Source organism: Passer domesticus, chromosome Z (assembly GCF_036417665.1).
Source record: "Passer domesticus isolate bPasDom1 chromosome Z, bPasDom1.hap1, whole genome shotgun sequence".
NCBI lineage: Eukaryota > Metazoa > Chordata > Aves > Passeriformes > Passeridae > Passer > Passer domesticus.
The window spans coordinates 15,750,578-15,764,338 of NC_087512.1; the positions used below are offsets into that span (position 1 = coordinate 15,750,578).

Genomic DNA, 13,761 nt, shown 5'->3' on the forward strand with positions numbered 1-13,761 from the left:
GGATAAATAATAATTGTCTTTCTCCCTCTTTATATTGTAGCTATCATAATAAACATATACATACTACAAAACATGCAAAAGTCAAAGTTAGCAGTGGAAGTTTAGAAAATGACAACCAAGAAGAATAAAATCCTCAGAAAGGGATAATTGCTAGGGTATTCTCACCAGCACTTCGGATTTCAGAACGTCCCAGAGACTAAATCTTTCATCCATACTGTTTGTTCTAGGTAGCTTGCCCTCAGCCTGAGGCCCAAGCAGACTTATTTCTCTTCTTTACTGTATTGCAAAGGATAGCAGCCCAGACACACAGGAAACACAGAAGAAAGGAATCAGTGACAGAAGGAATCGCAGCATGTTCATGTAGTCTAGACATAGCCTCACTCTTCTACTACTGAAAATGCCTTTCCAATATAGCTTATTCTTAGGTTAGGCTACTGACTATCTTGAAAAAGAAAGGACCAGTCTGGGAACCATGCTTTTCTGTAAAAACAGTCTGTCCTTGAGACCTTCCTACAGCTGTGGTGTCCTGGCCTTTCTGAAGGTCAAATTTGGGAACGTAGTTTCACCATTCCTAGCTACAAAATCTTTTCTCTGATATGAAAGCACGTGCAGTAACACACTGTGTTTTTCATAAATCTATTAAAAATATGATTTAAAAAATCTTGTTGAATGGTAGTAATTTATATGTTAATTTTATTTGTGTCAAGTTATTTAAAGTTTGGTATTTGTGATTTCTAGAGCTAATCTTGGAACACAATGTCCAGGGAGACAGACGATGGAAGAATTTTGAGGTTGATTTCTAAAAGCCTCCCAATTTTCCCATTGGTAGTGACTGTGGGATTTTTTGGAAGCTGTATGGAATGTACTTTTTACAGTTTTCCAGTGAAACGTCCAGAATGGGCATTCTCAGAGCCCTTTCATACTGTCTAGGTTAGCAGCCAAGCCTTCTCCCTCTGTGACATTTTAAGCTCACTAGAGCTTCAGTTGGTAGATGCAGATGACATACCACTTTCAGTGATTTTAGCAATCACTGTATAAAAAGAAGAGTACTGCTTATGGTTTCTTTAGAAAAAGGAAAGGAATAAGGGGTTAGTGTACACAGTAATAACTCAGTGGGAAGATGCAACCTTGGAGTTTTTCAAAGAAGCATTGGAAACAGACTAATTCAAAGCTTTGGATGGAAAATTTGCCTGTATGATTTAATGTTTTAGAAATTCTATAGCAAGCTATGGCTCAGGATCTCACTGGTGATCCAGCTTCTTTAAAGGTGCCATTGAGATACTGATTTCTCATCATACAAACACCATGGTAGTCTGCTAAAAAGATGTCTTTGAGGATTGTCTTGCAAGTCCTCTTCTGAGAAGTATCCTGTGGTGTGACTGTGCTTTACAGCTTTGCAGAATCTAGGAGGTCCTGAGGCTGACAAGGAAATTTATGTGCCTGATAGAATTGTCTTGAGGTCTAAGCGAAAAAGCAATATCTCAGTGATCTATAGTTATCAATTTCATCCTTCCATCAATTCTATCCATTCCATTCTATAGTCTATCAATTATACAATGTACATGCATATTACACATATCCATCTACATCTGTTGAGAATACAACTCAGTCTACCTGACTCAGAAAATGTGTTAACAATACAAAAGCTATTATGTAAAGTCTACTGAAAATCTAATTATTAAGAAAATGTGTAAGTGGATGTTGTAGAAAGTAAGACATCATAGAACACTTTTATAGATAATGAGAAGAAGAAATAATGAGATGCTTATTGTCTCCAAGAGGCGGTTTGGAATAAAAAAAATCTCATATATGGCTCAGGATGCTTCAAATACCTGATTCATTGTACTTATAAAGTGATAATTTATGCAAAAATCAGCATGCAAAAATGGAATGCCATATGGGTTTCCTTTTCAAAATAGAACCACACCCGAGTATTGTATTAAAGACTAAAGACTTCAGATGAAATGTTTGGAATTTTTTTTCCTGTAACATAGCACAGATATTTATGGAAAATAACTTCTGGATTAAGAGAATAAGGTCACTGTCAGTGTTGTTTTTCCTGGAATATACTCCTAAAAATCTAATAAAAAAGGTTTTTTTTGTTTCCAGCTTTAGATCTGCATCTGTGCAAGAGATATTCAGAGCATCACATTCCTTATTTCTAATGACTTTGACAGGTGTCTCTTCAATCCATAAATGCTTGCATCCATAAGTTCACTGCCTAAGATTTGGAGCCTGCTTTTCTGCTTTAAGTTTCACCCAGAACTGTTTTTTATTTACCTTTTCCATTCTTGCTATCACTACTAGTGCACATTCTGAGCTCAGTGGACTTCAGGATACAGGAGAGAGAAAGGTCTGGCTGATTCCTAAAGATGGTGTGCATCTCTTTTGCACTGGATATAAAAGAAATTGCAGGGATTCTTCGTGTTTTAGCTAAAAAGGACTCAGTCATTTTATTCCATTTACTAAATTGCTGAATATTTCTAGTCATCTCCCACAGAGTTATGGCAACCAATCTGTGTAAAGGAAGAGTAAAATAATAAAGAGAATAAAAAAGAATGAGCAATAAGGGGCCATGCAGAAAAAGTGCAAATCAAAGTGCAGGGAAAACCAAGTGCAAAACAGGAGAAAAATAAAAAACAATAAAAAGAATAATAAGAAGATGGAAAGAATAGGAAGCTGTTGGGGAGAAGGTTTTTCAGAACTAGCAATATATGGAGAGAGAGAACCATTATGTGTAGAATTTGGAAATGCATATTAGGCAGACGTACAGCTTTGGCTTACCAGCAAAGAGCCTGAGGCCTGACTCAGTGTTGGATTCATATACCTCCCATATTGCTCAAAACTGAGAGTCTGAGTTTACTAGCTCAATCTGTATTTAATATTTAAGTTATCGAGACTGCAACAATGAATTCTCTTATTCTCAAAGCAGACACGGGGCTGTGGCACAGCTCTGTTCCCACTTAGCGAGGCAATGCAGTCATGGACCCAGTCTCAGTCCACATTGGGATGAGATCAAGTCACTAAGTTTGGAATGATATTTTAGCTCATCTGTTCCTAGGTTCTGGATCATTTATATCCAGTTTTTGCTTTGTGTTCTGTCCTCTTTTCTGTCTGTTCCCTCTCTGATTACGGGTATTAAGTCTGGGGACTGAGCCGGGTTGTGTTGTATCCATACTCACTTCCATTGCTGGCAAATCTTTAATCATTTGTCTCCCAAAACAGATGGAAATGTTTGCTTACTACAGTCTTATGACAGGAATCTTGAAGAAAATAAATTAATTTTACTCTAGAGTGAAAGCATCATGAAAGCTTTTGCCAGTAGGAAGGAGGGTAGACATCAAAAAGTGGTGCACCAAAAGGAGAATTTTAGCTTGAAGGAGGCTTCAAATCTTACTTTAAATCCTATTTTGCAATAGTTTATTGGCCTGTTCATCAGCCACAGAAAAAGTTCATCAGTAGCTAAGCCTTGTTGCTTATTCTATGGTGCAGGAAGGGCTGTGATTAAAGTTGATCGTGTTATAAAACAATGCAGTTACAACTGAAGGAAACAATTAAGTTCCGATTCAGTAGACTTGCTAACTTAGTTCTTCTCTGCAATATATATTTTTTTTGCTGTAAGCTGCTGGAACGGCTCTAAATAGCAAACCTAAGGTAGTATTCCTGTAGACAGTAACTGAGCTAGGGAGAAATATTTAGCAGAAAGATTCCTCTGAGATATACACGTGGGTTGTTTTTAAGCTGGATTTGCTGCTTGGAGGGTAAGCTACCAGTTATTCTGTTTTTTGTTAACTTACAGGGCTGTTGTTTTCCGAGCATAGAAGTCTTTATTTTTATTTGCCATTAGTCTCTGAAATGCAACAATTCCAGTTACTTGCTACTGTTGTTGCTGCTGGCAAGAAAACCACTTTTACAAGGCATACAACTAAGTATAATAGTAATATCTTCCTGAGACTTGCTCTTTGACACACCTTTACCTTATTTAACACTGGGGCAATGCCAGCCGGGACCACCCATTCTTGGAAATATAAAGGACCAGCACAAATTGGAAAAATGTTGATTGTTGAATCATCGTGTGGTATATCCAGTTTCAGTTCCTCAGGGCAACACTTAGAAGCAGCCCACATGGAATACCAGGTCACAGAGGGAAGCTCTGAGCCTGTCTGTGGCCCTTATTCAGGAAAACTTTTTTTATTCAGAAATGGTGCTAATGTGTTTTTTAACAGTTAGCATGTGTTTTAAAACCTTTTGACTTCAGCGGCTTTTAGACACATTCATGAGGTCCTGTGGGCTAAGGTTTAACCCAGTAGATATCATCTTTCCCTGAAGAATTTTATGAAGCTTATATGACCCTCTGCCAACATTTCACAGATGCTTACATTTCTTTATCTTACTGACACTTTTGCAGTGACATAAAAGTTACTACTACTGTGTTTTCAAGTATGTAAATATAGAAGTGGTACTTTTGATTTACCTGCTTTAGGACAACAAACAGGCTTACAGAAATAAAAGAATCACTATTAACCGATTTTCAATACAGCTTTTGCTTAAAAAAATCCTATTAATTCAAAAAGCTGTCTCAAGACAAAATGTGCTTGTAGACCAATAAGGCCTTGGTTTGAAACAGAAATTATGAGGTAATTTAAACAGATTCATAGACTTGTCACTCCTGCTGGGAATTTAATAGAAAGCACTGTTCTCTGGTTCAGCTTTTGGGTACTTTTAATAGGTTCCAGCTCTAGAAGAATTAACATCTTTCATAGTACTTGATCTGTCATCAGGTTATGAAGCTACTGACAATTCTTACAATGTATATGAGTAATCAAGCATTCAGGTACTTAAATTTTTACAGTTAGATATTAGGATAAAATGAAATATTGGGAAGATATCAGTGGATTAATGTGCCTTTAATGCATCAATACGGATTAAATGTTCCAGTGCCACATTTAATAATTAAGGCTATTTGGAAGGAATTTGTTATTTTCATGAAGTAATCCTGTGCATTAAAGCAATCACTGTTTCACAAAGTCACATAGGATATTCTTTGTCAGAAAAGTCGCATTAACTTTTGGAAGAGATTTCATAGTATGTCAAGCTCTTTTCATAACATTGTTTATAAATGGACTTTACTGGGGTTCTAATTTTCCTTGTGGATATAAATTTCTTCTGTGAGATGAATGTGTCTCTTCTAATGGCAAGATTTGTGAAATTAAAAATATGGGATATCTGCAAATATTTCTTGGTCCAACTAAATGAGGATTATATGTGAAACAGAAGTGCAGTAATACATTTACATAGTAAGCCCTCCCAGATTTCAGCAGTAACAAAGAAGTCTACTGAACTGGAAGAGAGCTGCAAATGGTGCTGAAGCATGTCCAAAGAATGCTAGCAAAGCTGGTGAAGAGTCTGGAACATAAGTCGTATAAGGAATGGCTGAGGGAACTGTGGTTTAGCCTGGGGAGAAGCAGAGTAATGAGACACCTTGTTGGTCTCCACAACTACCTGAAAGAAACATCTAACCAAGGGCATGCCAGTTTCTTCTCCTGGGTAAGAAACAAGAAGGCAAGAGGAAGCAGCCTCAAGTCGCACCAGGGGAGGTTTGGATTGGATATTAGGAAAAATTTCTTCATGGAAAGAGTTGTCATGCATTGCAACAGGCTGTCCAGGGCAATGGTGGAGTCATCATTACTAAAAGTGTTTAAAAAATGTGTGGATATGGCACTTGAAACAGGAGCACACTGTGAACACACTGGTTGTTGACAGCTGGATCTGGTGATCTTGGAAGCCTTAATGATTTCATGATTCCACAAAACATCCATGCAACAACATTTTAGACAATGAGATGGAACACTCAGCAGGTCTGAACACATTTCAGGACATCTACATTTGCATTTACATTTACACTTATATTTAAGAATTTCATATTTACACCTGCTAAAGCTAACACATTTTGAAAGGACTCAGTGTAATGTTTTGATTCACAAGCCATTGTCAAAGGTTAGGATTCAAGATGAAAGCTGACATGACAGATGATTATCCAACACATGCCTATGCTAAAATTTTTACACCTCTTTTGCTATTTGTATCTGGTATTTGCAACCATCGTAGATAAGGTATTGAACTGTAATGGCAGAACAACAGAATGGCAGATGTTGGCAGTACTTTGAGATGTTTTATAATGTTTTCCTGAAATATTTTCCGTGCTAGGAAGTATGACTATATTTGAATGTACAGCTAGAGAAAAGAGTGTGCTATGTGGCTAATCTATCAACTGTTGACATTGTTCTAACACTTTTTATAAGTGGTATTCATTACAGATATTGGGTCTGTGTATTCTACTAAAGAGATAATACCATAAAGAATAACATTTAGCATGGAATCATACAACAAAGCTTTGTTTTAATTATAAGGGAAAAAAATATTCTGCAAGTTAACAGGTTTTCCTTCTGATTTTTTTTCTAGGTGTAACTGTACAAATTTATGTAGCATGTCACTGAAATACATATAACCTTGACTTCTTTATGAAAGGCAATTAGAAGCAGTGAAAAGACAGTAAGAAAAGTAAAAAAAAGCACAGTCACTCAAGTCAATAAATCATATTTAATTACAAACTGTGATTTTTAAAAATGAAGCAATATAAGCACAATAATTTAAACATTTTCCTGAAGGAGAGATGATCTTCACTCATGTAATAATACTGATGTGACTCTAAGAAGTGAAGTCTTCGCTATTTTTTAAAATTTTCTCTGACTAAAAATACTGAAATGTAGGGCAGAAATACCACATAGCTAGAGAACACCAGGTAATTGTGAAGAGGTACTAATGAGGAGGAACGGGTGGAAATCTTGGTGAATGGGCTGCAGTTCCCTCACTTTTGTAACTTCATTTATGTTAGTGGCAAAGACTCAAGAACATATATGTTTTGTGCTTCACATCTGAAGGACATAGTGCAGGTTTTGCTTATCTCTGTATCAGTTTGGCAAATCTTAATTTGTCTGTGAATAAAAGGGTCCTTTGTCCAAGAGTAAAAGGCAGCAGGAGACAATGAGCTATTTTATTATTCTCTCATCACCTTAGTTCTCTCCCTGTATTTCCAAGGGAACAATTCATGTGGAACAAACATGTGCAAAGAACACAAGATCCACATAAAAGGGCACCAAGCATCCTGTTTGTGAATAGTTGTCATGTAGTTGCAGCCAGCTGCCAGCATGTAATGATGATTTATGCTTTGGCTACCATTTGCTTGGCTTACTTGTGATTGGCTTTTAATCCCGGCTAGATGGAACGAATAAGCTGCTTTCAAAAAACATGGCACTTGAAATGACCAGTTGTTAAAGCTTTTCCTAATCCATGCATCACTTAAGGGTTCTAATCAATCTGGTTCTAACACTGGTGAGCAAAGTGTACAGAAAGCTTAGGTGGGCAGCAGAATGCAGCTCCAAGATGAGTATTTGGGCAGAAGGGGAAGGAGTCAGGCCAGCTAATCATGCTGATTTTTCTATTGTGCTTACAGAAGCTCTGAACAAGCAAGATTTTGAGAAAGATACTTTATCTTGCCAAGAGGATAATAGACAGAAGTACAGTATAATAGACAGAGGAGAAGAAAAATTCTGACAGAGTATGTGTCATTGGCAATCATCTAGGCTGAAGACCTATGAAATCTGTTTGCGTGAGGTCTCTGCTGAAGTGGCCAGAAATAGCTACATGTAATTACCAAGATTTCAGTTGAATAATTTGGCAAGTTTATGAAACATATGCAGAGGGTTTCCATCGTCTCATGTGGTCCGTGTGCTTGTGAAGGGTGAGAAACACTTAAACTGAAACAGTCCTTATGTATGGGTTCTCTGCTGGACCAGCATTTTTAACTTTGTTTCCAAGGGTCAATTACTCTTGAGCTGGGAAATTATGCTAATTAATTCCTAGCCAACATGGCTTCTTGGCTTACAAAAGAGAGCAAACAAAGCAGGGACAACAAAAACTTTCATGAGCAGAGTGTTACAAATGAAAAAAAAAATTAAAAACAAACCAACAAACCTTCAAAATGTCTTATAAAGTTCAAATGTTGTTTCTGTGAATAAAAGGCCTTAGGAAAAACATTTTCTACCCATGCAGCAGAGTAGCAGTGTATGTCTATTCCTGAACCCTCTGTGACCCATACAGAAAGTGCCTAGGATACAGTATCAGACAACTGACCTAAAAATAACACCTACAGTGCATATAATACATGTTAATGCGATCTGAAAAACAGAATGGAGGAAAAGGATTTGTACTCCTTTTTTATTATTATTTTTTTAAGCATGGGTAATATAAGAATGCCTCAGAGTTAAAATTATTATTTTAAAGGCTTCAAGATGTCTCATTAGATTTTTCTTCCTGGACAGCATCTGAACTACATGAATGATTTGGTTTTTAATTGTATATAACATCCACTACTCTGGCTTTCTAATTCCCCTCTTTCCCAATACTTTTAAATAGAAAGAAAAAAAATCTTCCTCTCCCTTCTGTCACAGAAATTACAAATTAAAAATTACTGTCCCAACTAGCATAGCATAAATTCATATTAAATTTAAAATGAAAGTTATAAACAATCAACATAACATAATTATTTTCATGCAAGATTGAACACACAGGTTGAATACAGCAAATTGTAAAATATAATGTGCACACATCTGTCCTCAGTGAACAGTTTCAGTGGGTGGAAGTGTCTACCATACAGGTAATTGAGAGATTCTTTCAATTTTATTTTGATAAAAGAATGACTGACCACATAATGAGTAACCTCTTAGTTACCATTTCTTGGGTCAGGACTCTGACTCTTGGGTATTGTCTCATTTTATGTTAAGAAAAACATGGAAATGGCCAGCTGAGTTTACCATTAAGGAAAAAATTAATTTAAATAATTGATTCAAATAAAGTTTCACAAACAGGAATTACTGAAAGATGGAGAATTACTGAAAGGCTGCTTTAAGTTTCCTTTTTGCCATATGGGAAGACTCAAATGTGAGCTCTGAGAGTTCTGACTAATCTCCCCCTGAAAAACCATTCACGATTTCCTCAGCTGAGAATATGAAGGAATTGTAATTGTTGGAATATGATGGCTTTTATCAGATGCAACTGAAATTATTTTTTTTCAAGAAACTGAAAATATTTATGTCATTTGCAGTGATTTTTGAGTCAGCTACCTTCATCAGTATCTATTTAACTACAGGGAATTTTAAAGAAAAATGTAGAATAAAATATGCAAACACTGCTGAGCTTTGAATATTACTTATGTGAAGCAGTGTTGATTTGGGAAGATTCTATCTTAGCTACCACCCTGAAATATGCTAGAAAGTATGAAGCACTGGGAGGAGTGAAAGTAGATAACACATATAATGTTTACTTACTAGACTAATTCAGTATAGTTGTAATTCTTTTATAATATAACAATAAATTGGAGAAAGATTAAGATACAGGTAAATCCATTTAAAAACACTGCTTATGGAAAAAGTTGAAATAAAACAGGTAGCAAAAGCAACATGAAAACTCATTATTAAAAGCTATGCAAAATTGGGGTATACAAATATATGTGTCAGTTTTTGTTCATTGTTTAAAAAAGAAAAAAAGAAAAAAATTTGTTTGAAAATAGATTTTGGTATTATGCTCAGAAGTTACAATTCCATAGACCACTATGAAAAGCTGAAAATGTTGGGTTACAGATTTTGTCCTTATTCCAGAGAGAAGGCAGAATAGTTATCTTTTCTTTTTAGATAATTCCTTCTATTTCAAGATTTCTTAGGAAAAAAAAATAAAAGAGGTCATATCCCCTCTCAGTTTTGTATAAGTTTAATTGGAATTTAAGGACTTTAATAGAGCATCATTGTTTTGTGATCAGTTTCTAGATTAATATTATAAGATAAATCTCAACTGGAAAATTTAGAACATAATTTCTTGTTGCAAGGCACATGAACAAATTCAGATACAACAAATATTTTATTTATGCTTAAAATATTTCAAATATTGAGTAATGCTTTACATAAATATCATCATAAACTTTAACTGTTAGGATGTGGAAGTAAATGAAGGAGGAAAAGATAGTAATACATGGAAAAGAAAATGTATTATTGAAAGAAGTATTATTGAAAGAAGTCACGATGACTTCAGTTTTACTGGAGATAAAGTATTAAATCATTGTTTGGCTTTTAGACAATTGAAGAGAAAAATAATTTCTTCTTCCTATTTACTTGATACTTGAAGAGAAGAACTTCTTTCCTAGAATTCTATGTTTAAAAATTTTCATTTTTGCTTTTTCCTCTGGTGTTCTTATCTGTTTCTTTGAATTATGAACAAAGAGCTCTTTAGATTTTCTTATGGCTTAGTGGTAGGATGTTCCAGGTTTTATAAGGCTGTTTTCTTGGGACATAGCAAGCCCTTTTAGGCATGCCATCATGAACAGCTTCAATAGCCAAAACACAATTAATTACCTCAGGATGAGAGAGCCTTTTTCACTAGCATCTGAAAAATTAGCAAATATAGCTAATTAACTTTCAACTTGCTGTCAGTGTCTCTTACTGGCAATCCACGTATACCTAGACACTAATTTAGGGTCTTAAACTAAATAATTGTTCTTGTTGATTGCTTCTGACTATGCATATAAGAGAAGTAAATTTCTTGTGACAGGTTCATTAATTTACATTCAGTAGGTATTGATAATTCTGGAGAAATTATGGTCTTTTGAAAGATGGCACTGCTCAAAGTTAGCAACTGTGATAGAATATGTGGTAGGATGATCTGGAGGTGTGCAGTTCATGTGGTTGTGTGTAAGTTCCTCAAGTGCTTCTCCACTGTTTTGTGTAAAACACTATGACATACTGACACAGATGAGTAGTAGCAAGTACCTTTTTTAGGTTTGCTAACAGAAGATCTAAAAATAAATGAAGAGACATAAAAATTGGACTTTACATGAATGACACCTTTTATTTTAAGGATGGTTATGTCTTATCAATCATTATTCACCTGATTTAGGGGGCAAAACTAGGGGGCAAAACTAATGGAAGATAAATATATTTCACTGTAAAAAAAATTGGTGCCAAAATTATCTAAGTTGATAAATGAGATTACTTGGTGGTGGTAATTTTTAGACCAATAAAATATTCATAATTACATTACTGAGATCAGTGAGGTTCTTCACCTCTTTGCTATGTGCCTCACTTCCTGTAATACACACATTTTATAGAATCCTAGTGTGAAGTAGGGACTGCCATCACTTATAAGATACTGTGCAGGGAATGAAGAGTTCTAATTTTCTACTGAATTTGTCTTTTATATGTTAAATTTCCCTGGCTATAATCCTTTAGCTCTTCAAACCTTTGTTTCTCTTTCAACACTCATCTAGCATGTTTGGCTTCTTCTTAGGGGCTTCAGAAGTTAAAAGGGCAGTGGGATGTATGAAGCATGTGGATTCACCATGCCTTACATGTATGGAACCTTGCAACAGCAGTAAAAATATGTAGTGAGTGCTATTAATTACATTTGGTAATACTTGTGACAAACTACACAATCCAGTCCCTCAAAGAGTTCTGTTCAGTCTAGTGGGAACACTTACACATGTGAGCTCACAGGATTTTGGTTCATGTCTGTAGGGCCAATAAGGCTGATTGCAAAATATAAAACAAATATGCAGCCAGAATCCTCTATCCACATTGCCTATGCACCAAGTTACTTAAAACATTTTCAATATATTTGTGTTACAGATGGCTTTTAAAACACATTGTCCTTCTTTTAGTGTTTAAGTGCTTCAGAGATCCCTTGGACAAGTGCAGATAATTAAAACAAAGATTTCCCAGAGTCTCATGAAAGCACACTTGTCAGGCAATCTTTACTATTATTTTAATCTCCATTGTTTCACAGATTGTTTATGTTAATCTTCTCCTGCCCTTTTTACTGTTCCAGGCAATTTTGTGGCAGAATTGAAAGTGGAGGAGGCTGAGACAGACAGCATGAGGCATGACAGCCGCTCAAGCTCTCCTAGCTTGTGTATGGTTTTATGTGCTTCTAATTATCAATGTGTGGGAGTTTTGTCAAAAAAAGCTGGGCGTGTGGTTCCTTTTGTTCTTCTGTGTCTGTTGTGGTTTATATTTTAAATGGGACACAAATGTGATTTATAGTGCATGGCATGATGCAGTTAGGGAAAATTGGTCTTTTCCAGGCAACACAAACATGAGCAGGAGAAAGAGTGCACGTGAACAGTATGTTCCTCTCAGTGGAGAAGAAACACTCTACTAAGGCTCACAGAGAGTGTAAACAACATGTGAGAAGCCTTCTTCAAAAAAGGAGAAAAAAAGTCAATGGCTTACTTCCACTGCATCTAAAAATACACATAATTGAAAGGCAGAGCTGTGAGAGATCAAAGACAATAAGCTTTCAGCAGAGTTACCCTGAAGTGTGAAAAACACCAAGATGGGATCGAAGGTTCTATATACTGACCAGCAAAGCACATGTCATGACAACTGGACTACCTTCTGGGCAGCCCAGTGCTGGGTAGTGCAGCTCAAAGTAATCCTGCAAGAAGAGTCGCATGAGGTCCTGCCCAGCTCCCTGCAAAATGTGGAAAAATTGCTTCCAAGTCTGCATTCTCTTATGAGCCTGTAAGACAGGAGGACACAGTAAGGTGACAGGTCTGAAAATGTCATGATTAAATTATGTGATTTGATAAAGGTAAAACATAAGAGGAATAAAAAAAATAATTAAAAAAAATTAAATAGTAAAAAAAATTTAAATATTAAAAAAAATTTAAATATTAAAAAAAATTTAAAAATCACTGCATAAACAGAGGGTCTTATGATTTACCTCTTCTCCCAACGGGCTGCTAATGAAGAACACTTCATATTTAATTTAGTGAAAAAAAGGTATGAAGAAATATATTGGAAGGCTTGATACTTATCTAGCTTCTAGCTCCTGTTATATATTCTCAGAACAACTGAAAAAGAAGTTACAAGAAATCTGATGGAAACCACTGGTTTTTGCTTCTCTAATTAAATGATGCAGTAAGGCACAACAGCTGAAGTTTTTAGTACAGAGGTGATCATCCCAATCCAGTTTTGGAAAGGGCCAGTCTCACCCTACTTCTAAAGACTTTAAATTCCCTCAAAAATTTCCTCAAAAATACATAGTTCAAACTGCTTATTTTACTACTGGTAATTAGGTAACCAACAGCGTATGAACCTGAAATGAAACACACAGACAATTTGTGAGAAGAGTGAATACATGGACATTTAACCCAAAGGGCAAAGATAGGAACCAAACATTCAATTAAAAGGAGTTCTGCTGAAGATAACACTTTCTAGCAAATGTCTGGACTCTGCAAAGCTCTGTCAGTGGGTGGCATGTTGTCTACAGAGGCATTTTTGTCTCTGTTCAAGATGAAGCATGATCTTGCAATGGGTTAAAAAAAAATCTCGGGCATTTGGATTCTCCCTGGACTCCTTGTTTGGGATAGACAAGGCTGGATCTGTGGATAACTCCCAGCCCTGGGAACACTGCAGCCTCATTTCTAAATTCTTTAGCTCAGAGCTAAGGAAAAAAAGAATGAAGAAAAATGTGGTTTCAAATGAAAATGGATTCTTGAGTGTAGCAGTAAAACAAGCAGTACTACAAGTATACATTGTCTGCAATCTGCATTATATTTGCATACAGGAAAAGGCAAGGAAATTGCTGTTTAGAACAGAGAGAAAAGTGAAAACCTATGTGAGGAAAAGTACAACTTTTTCAAAGTGTATGGAT

At 35.8% G+C, this 13,761-nt stretch overlaps 1 long non-coding RNA gene across 1 annotated transcript in view; it reads left to right on the plus strand.

Annotated features, from left to right (window-relative positions):
- The window catches only part of LOC135291173 (uncharacterized), a 103,747-nt gene extending 91,772 nt beyond the window's left edge, over positions 1-11,975 (plus strand). Inside the window, exon 4 of the long non-coding RNA XR_010354043.1 lies at positions 11,932-11,975. This is a non-coding gene — a long non-coding RNA (uncharacterized LOC135291173). The remainder of the gene's footprint in view (positions 1-11,931) is intronic.
- The last annotated feature ends 1,786 nt before the right edge of the window (positions 11,976-13,761 follow it).